We start from the raw sequence: 8,819 nt of genomic DNA on the forward strand, positions 1-8,819 counted from the left end.
AGTAAACTAGAAACTTTAACAGAATCAAAACAACCCACACCTTGTATATATAGCATTACATGTTAGTTGACAACATTTCATCAAGGAGGAACATTAAAACTTTAAAAGCTACCCTAAATAAATTTTTTTCAAGAGAATAATGGGAATTTTTAACTAAACTTGCATACAATATATGAATGATATATGATGCTTGAGTTAGAGAACACACAGCCTGTGAGTCTTGAGCTTAAATTATATGGTTGCATTCAAATCATAATTTCATTTCTGTGTGTCGCATTTCTTTTTATTCTGATGTTCTTTACTTTGCTTTAATCTATATGTCCAATTATAGAATATAAAATAGATACATACCAAGAGAATGATTGAGGCCATCATTTGATTTTAGCTCACTCACCCCAAATTAGCCTGCCTTTTACATCACCATTGTTAACCCCCTTGAGCCTTTTAAAACCCCTTTATTCTATTTAGCCAAATTACTAGCCTTAAGCAGAAAAACAAAGGAAAATCCCAAGTGAATCCTTAGTTAGCTTAAGATAGAAAATTATGAATAGAGTAAAATGTGGGAAACCTTTTGGGAACATGAGTAATAGAAACAAAAAGGTAGAAAAATAAAAAGGAATAAAATAAAATTTGGGAAGCATGCTCATGAGAAAATCAAAGTGATTCAATTACCATGTGCATAAAAAAAAGTTATTTTTTTCAGCATTTAAATAAAAGGAGATACAAAAAGAAATTCCCCAATGCAAAATAAAAACAATGCACATGGGATAAATATAAAAAGTAAAACATGAGCATGTAACAATAAGTGGGAAATATGGGAAAATAGGTAAAGAGATTTTATTTTACTAAATATGTATGTTAGGTGAGATCTTAGTCTAATTAAGGATTCGCTTATTAGCTCACTTGACCATATACATAAATCCTTACCTTTACCTTGGCCCCATTACAACCTTAATTAAGATCTCATGACTTTTTGGTATGACTATATTCTATAATTGTTGATTGGTTAGATGAAAAAAAAAGCTGTAGAAATTAAGAATAAAAAGAAAAATAGAGTGAATAAACCCAATAAACACTGAGTGACTAGAGAGTAAACACAAAATCCAGTGAGGGTTCAATAACTCATCAACATATATCCGTGCTTAAAATTTACTAATTGTTTTGCAAGTTTGTACAATATTTTCTTTCCCATCTCATTTGTTAAAGTACTTTATTATTTAAGGGTTGGCTATATATATACACAACTCCTTGAGAATGTGAATTAACTTAGCTACATGTAAGCTTTATATATGAGTGGATGAATTAGAATTGCATGACTCATTAGGTAGATGCATTTAGCATAGGTTGCATTTCATAACATTCCATCACTTTAACCTTAATTATTTACCTTCGATTTAGCATGAGGACATGCTAGTGTTTAAGTGTGGGGAGGTTGATAAACCCATATTTCATGAGTTCTTTTGTGCTTAATTAAAGAGATTTATTCAACTCTTCACCTACTTATTCACATTAATTGCATGGTTTTACTTTCCCTTCCCTATTATGTCATATAATGAAAAACATGTTTTCTAAGCTTTAAAAATTAATTATTTTAATTACCTTTATTTCCATTCGATGCCGTGATTAGTGTGTTGAGTAGTTTCAGATTTTCTAAGGCAGAATGGCTTAAAGGATGAAAAAAGAAACATACTAAAATGGAAGGAGAAAGCAAAACGGAGCTTTAAAGAAACTGGTATCCACGCGATCGCATGGATGACGCAATCGCGTGCCAAGCACGAATCAGCAGCGACGCGGCCGCATGACTGACGCGACTGCGCGCCTTAAGCAGAACGCACATGACGTGGTCGCATGACTGATGCGACCACGTGGCAAGGAAAAGCTCCAATTGACGTGACCGCGTGACCCACGCGGACGCGTGACAGAGGCCACGCACCAGAAATTGCAGAAAACGCTCATAACGAGTTCTGAGGCCCTTTTTGGCCCAAACCAAAGTCCAGAAGGCATAGACCAGAGGTTATGAAGTGAGGGAATGCATCTATTTAGAGAGCTCGCATATTTTTCACCTTTCAATGAATTAGATTTAGTTGAGAGGGAGATCTCCTCCCTCTCGCTTTTAGGATTTAGGATTTCTTCTTGTTTTAAGAGTAACTTTGGATCCAGGTTTAATTTTATTTTAATATTACTTCTCTTTATTTATTCCAACATTTGAATTGATTATTATTATTTATGAATTATTTCATGTTACAGATTTCTATTTGAATTAATGATAATTGAGGTATTTTCAGTTTATGATTGTTCTCTTTGACTTAAGTTACCATTGTTTCCCATCTAAGGATATTTTTACTATTATTCCAGCAACTTTACTTTTTCCCCTTTTGGTTCTGGTTAAGAATTTAGTAACTCAACAGTTATTAAACTCAATACAATTGATAATCGTGATCTTGCTAATTGAACTGAACTTAAATAATCCTAACCTTTTCTGAGGAAATAATTAGGATTCAAAGGTCAACTTAATTAGTCCCTTGACTTTCCCTTACCCTGGTAAAGGTCGACCAAGTGGAGTTTAGATTCAACTTTCATTATTGTTGAGAGAGATAACTAAGTTGGACCTCTAATTTCTCTACCTTGCTAAAAGTCGCTTTACAGTTATTATTTATTCTTAATTGCCATTTAATTCACTCATCATTCAGATTACTTGCTTCTCACCTTCTAAACCCTGATTATAACCTTTATAGCCAATAATAAGAACATACTTCCTCGCAGTTCCTTGAGAAGATGACCCGAGGTTTGAATACTCGGTTAACAATTTTTAAAGGGGTTTGTTACTTGTGACACCCAACACGTTTGTACGAAGGGATTTTTGCCGGTTTAGAAACTATATCTACAACACAACCGTTTCTATGAATTTCTTTACTGGTAGAAATCTCTAACGTCAACGGGGTAGATCACCCCTGCTTGCCACAATTTCAACACTTCTTTCTGAACCACTTCATTCATAGTTGGGTTCAGCCTCCTTTGTTGTTGTCTTGAAGGTTTGGCATCTTCTTCAAGTAAGATCTTATGCATACACATTGAAGGACTGATCCCTTTTAAATCTGCAAGTGTCCAGTCCATGGCATCCTTGTGTTGTCTTAGCACTTGGATGAGCTCCTCTTCTTGTTCTTTACTCAGACTTGAATTTATGATCACTGGTTGGGTGTTGTTGGCACCTAGATATGCATATTTCAAGCTGGGTGGTAATGCTTTCAACTCTAGTTTTGCTGACTCTGCATCTTTGTTGCTTGTAATGGTTGGCATGATTGAGTTTCCCATGGTTGCTTGTGGTGATTCTCCATCTGGTGCTTGTTAGTCAAGTCATCAATTTTAATTTTAAAAATCAAATCTTTTTAATTTATCTTTCAAATCTTTTTCAAAATAAAGTTCAATCAAATCTTTTCAATCATATCTTTTCAATCATATCTTTTTCAAACAAATCTCTTTCAATCATATCTTTTCAAAATTTGATTTCAAAATATTTTTCTTATTCTTACTTCATATTTTTGAAAATCTCACTAACATTTAATGTTTTAATTCAAAAATTTTCAAGTTATTACTTGCCTATTAAGAAATATTCAATCTTTAAATTTTAAAAATCATATTTTTTAGTTTCTTGTTAGTCAAGTAATCAACTCTAATTTCAAAAATCAAATCTTTTTAATTTCCTTTTCAAATCTTTTTCAAAATAATTTTCAATCATATATTTTTCAAAACTTAATTTCAAAATCTTTTCTAACTTCTTACCTTTTCAAAATTGATTTTCAAATCTTTTTCAATTAACTACTTGAACTTTTGTTTGATTTTAAAAGTTTTCTATTTTAATCATATCTTTTTCAAAACCACCTAACTACTTTTCTCTCTCCAATTTTCGAGAATCACTAACCATTTTTTCAAAATTTTTTTTAATTAACTAATTATTTTAAATTTCAATCTTATTTTATTTCTTTTTATATTTTCGAATTCTAATTAATTAATTTAATAAAAACAAAAATATTTTCCTTTTATTTTAATTTGAAATTCGAATTCTTCATCTTCTCTCTTCTCCATTCTACTCTTCTATTCTTCTACTCACATAAAGGAATCTCTATACTGTGACATAGAGGATTCCTCTTCTTTTCTGTTCTCTTCTTTTTCACATGAGCAGGAGCAAGGATAAGAACATTCTTGTTGAAGCTGATCCGGAACCTGAAAGGACTCTGAAGAGGAAGCTGAGACAAGCTAAAACACAACACTTTGAAGAGGACTTTACTGAAATTTTTGAAAAAGAAGTAGAGATGGCCGAAACCAATAACAATGGTGGAGGTGCAAGGAAGATACTTGGTGACTTTACTGCACCAAATTCCAACTTCCATGAAAGAATCATCTCAATCCCTGCCATTGGAGCAAACAATTTTGAGCTAAAGCCTCAATTAGTTTTTCTGATGCAACAGAATTGCAAGTTTCATGGACTTCCATCAGAAGATCATTTTCAGTTCTTAACTGAATTCTTGCAGATCTGTGATACTGTTAAGACCAATGGGGTTGATCTCGAGGTTTACAGGCTTATGCTTTTCCCGTTTGCTGTAAGAGACAGAGCTAGAGTATGGTTGGACTCTCAACCTAAAGATAGCCTGAACTCTTGGGATAAGCTCGTCATGGCTTTCTTAGCCAAGTTCTTTCCTCCTCAAAAGCTGAGTAAGCTTAGAGTGGATGTTCAAACCTTCAGATAGAAAGAAGGTGAATCCCTCTATGAAGCTTGGGAGAGATACAAGCAACTGACCAAAAAGTGTCCTTCTGACATGCTTTCAAAATGGACCATCCTGGATATATTCTATGATGGTCTGTCTGAATTGTCTAAGATGTCATTGGACCATTCTGTAAGTGGATCTATTCACCTGAAGAAAATGCCTGCAGAAGCTCAGGAACTCATTGACATAGTTGCAAATAACCAGTTCGTGTACACCTCTGAAAGGAATCCTGTGAGTAATGGGAGGCCTCAGAGGAAGGGAGTTCTTGAAATTGATGCTCTGAATGCCATATTAGCTCAGAACAAAATGTTGACTCAACAGGTCAACATGATTTCTCAGAGTCTGAATGGATTGCAAAATGCATCCAACAGTACTAAAGAAGCATCTTCTGAAGAAGAAGCTTATGATCCTGAGAACCCTGCAATGGCAGAGGTGAATTACATGGGTGAAGCCTATGGAAACACCTATAATCCCTTAGGGAGAAATCATCCAAATTTCTCTTGGAAGGATCAACAAAAGCCTCAACAAGGCATTAATAATGGTGGAAGAAACAGGTTTAGCAATAACAATACTTTTCCATCATCCTCTCAGCAACAGACAGAGAATTCTGAGCAGAATCTATCTAGCTTAGCAAATATAGTCTCTGAACTATCTAAAGCCACTCTAAGTTTCATGAATGAAACAAGGTCCTCCATTAGAAATTTAGAGGCACAAGTGGGCCAGCTGAGTAAAAGAGTCACTGAAACTCCTCCTAGTACTCTCCCAAGCAATACAGAAGAGAATCCAAAAAGAGAGTGCAAGGCCATAACCTTACTTGGTGTGGCCGAATGATGAGCGGATATTTTATACGCTTTTTGGGGTTAATTTCATGTAGGTTTTAGTATGTTTAGTTAGTTTTTAGTATATTTTCATTAGTTTCTAGGCAAAATTCATATTTCTGGACTTTACTATGAGTTTGTGTGTTTTTCTGTAATTTTAGGTATTTTCTGGCTGAAATTAAGGGAGCTGAGCAAAAATCTGATTCAGGCTGAAAAAGGACTGCTGATGTTGTTGGATTCTGACCTCTCTACACTCGGAATGGATTTTCTGGAGCTACAGAAGTCCAATTGGCGCGCTCCCAATTGCGTTGAAAAGTAGACATCCAGGGATTTCCAGAAATATATAATAGTCCATACTTTGCTCAAGGATAGACGACGTAAACTGGCGTTCAACTCCAGTTCCATGTTGCAGTCTGGCGTTAAACGCCAGAAACAAGTTACAAGTTGGAGTTAAACGCCCAAAACAGGTTACAACCTGACATTTAACTCCAGAAACAGCCAAAGCACGTGTAAAGCTTAAGTCTCAGCCCCAGGACACACCAAGTGGGCCTCAGAAGTGGATTTCTGCACTATCTATCATAGTTTACTCATTCTCTGTAAACCTAGATTTCTAGCTTACTATTTAAACAACTTTTAAAGGATTATTTTGTATCTCATGACATTTTGGATCTGAACTTTGTACTCCTTGACGGCATGAGTCTCTAAACTCCATTGTTGGGGGTGAGGAGCTCTGCTGTGTCTCGATGAATTAATACAATTACTTCTATTTTCTATTCAAACACGCTTGTTTCTATCTAAGATATTTATTCGCACTTCAATATGATGAATGTGATGATCCGTGACACTCATCACCATTCTCAACCTATGAACGCGTGCCTGACAACCACCTCCGTTCTACATTAGATTGAATAAGTATCTCTTGGATTCCTTAATCAGAATCTTCGTGGTATAAGCTAGAATCCATTGGCAGCATTCTTGAGAATCCAGAAATTCTAAACCTTGTCTGTGGTATTATGAGTAGGATTCAGGGATTGAATGACTGTGACGAGCTTCAAACTCACAAAGGTTAGCGTAGTGACAGATGCAAAAGGATCAACGGATCCTATTCTAGCATGAGTGAGAACCGACAGATGATTAGCCGGGCGGTGACAGCGCACCTGGACCATTTTCACTGAGAGGACGGATGGTAGCCATTGACAACGGTGATCCACCAACATACAGCTTGCCATAGGAGGAATCTTGCGTGTGTGAAGAAGAAGACAGGGGGAAAGCAGATATTCAGAAGACAAAGCATCTCCAAAACTCCAACATATTCTCCGTTACTGCAGAACAAGTATTTATTTCATGCTCTTTTATTTTTTGCAATTTAAACTGATAAATATAATTGATATCCTGACTAAGAGTTACAAGATAACCATAGATTGCTTCAAGCCAACAATCTCCATGGGATTCGACCCTTACTCACGTAAGGTATTACTTGGACGACCCAGTGCACTTGCTGGTTAGTGGTACGAGTTGTGAAAAGTGTGATTCACAATTCGTGCACCAAGTTTTTGGTGTCGTTGCCGGGGATTGTTTGAGTTTGAACAACTGACGGTGAATCTTGCTGCTTAGATTAGGAAGTTTTTGTCTTTTGTATCAGAGTCTTTTATTTTCTTTTCGAAACTTTTTCAAAAATATTATTTTTTATTTATTGAATTTTAGTTTTTCCGTGAGTTTAGTGTCATATTTTAAGTTTGGTGTCAATTGCATGTTTTTATTTTCTTTTACATTTTTGAATTTGTGTTCATTGTTCTTTCTTAATCTTCAAGTTGTTCTTGTTTATTTTCCTTGTTTGATCTTTAGTTTTTCTTGTTTTGTGATTTTTCTTGTTTTTCTTGTGCATTTTCGAATTATTAGTATCCAAAAAAATTTTTTTTTACATTAAATACCTTTGTTAAAACCTTTAAATTTATAGCTCAATTGGCCAGAGCGTTGTGCTTATGTTCTTAGTAATTGGCTATCTCCTTTTTAAAAACTTTTTGAAAAATAATTTTTCTTTGATTAAATCTTGTGCCAAACTTTAAGTTTGGTGTTTTCTTGTTAACTTTGCTTTAGTTTTCGAAAATGTTATTGTGATTTTCTAAAAATTTTAAGTTTGGTGTTCTTTCCTCATGTTCTTGTTGTTCTTGTGAGTCTTCAAGGTGTTCTTGAGTTTTCCTTGTGTCTTGATCTTAAAATTTTTAAGTTTGGTGTTGCTTGGTGTTTCCCTCCAAAATTTTCGAAAATAAGGAACATTAGATCTAAAAATTTTAAGTTGTGTGTCTTTTGTGTGTTTTTCTCTTTCATCATAAAATTCAAAAATCAAAAAAATATCTTTTCTCTCTATTTTAAAGTGAATTTTCGAAAATTGCTTTTAAAATTCAGATTTCTATTTCAAAATTTAAAATCTCTTTCAAAAATCATATCCAAAGTTTTTCAAATCTTCTTAATTAAGTAATTATTTTAGTTTTAATTTTCTTTATTCTTAATTTTTGAAATCTATATTGAATTTCTAGTTATTTTATTTCATTTTTTTTTCTTTTGTTCTCGTTTTATAAAATAAAAATAAAAATATATTTTAGTTGCAATTCACATCAATTCCCTTTTCTCCATCATGGACCTAAGTGGAAATGAGCAATCCAGAAGGACTCTGGGGTCATATGCTAACCCCACTACTGCTTCATATGGGAGTAGTATCTGTATACTGATGTGCGGAAAATGATCCGACACAAAACTCACCGGCAAGTACACCGGGTCGCATCAAGTAATAATAACTCACGGGAGTGAGGTCGATCCCACAGGGATTGAAGGATTGAGCAATTTTAGTTCAGTGGTTGATTTAGTCAAGCGAATCAAGATTTGGTTGAGTGATTTGTGATTTACAGAAATTAAACAAGGAAAAGTAAATTGCAACAAACAGAAGAGTAGAAGATGACTTAGATTGAATCGGAACTAAAACAGAAAGGTAAATGAGCTTGAAAGCAGTAAACAGAAAATTGAAAATGGAAATCCAGATCTCAGGTCTCAAGAGACTAGATAACCAAGTCTAGATCTCAATGCCTTCCTAGATCCAACAAGAGCAATTGCAAAGAAATTAAAGAAATGTAGAGTGCAGAAAGAGTAGATGAAGAAGCAATTAACAGAAACGAAAATTCAATTGTGCAGTAAAATGAAACAGAGAGATCTTAGGATGAGATTGAAACAGAATTCCTTCAAT

This window comes from Arachis ipaensis, chromosome B10, assembly GCF_000816755.2.
Source record: "Arachis ipaensis cultivar K30076 chromosome B10, Araip1.1, whole genome shotgun sequence".
NCBI classification, from domain to species: Eukaryota; Viridiplantae; Streptophyta; class Magnoliopsida; order Fabales; family Fabaceae; genus Arachis; species Arachis ipaensis.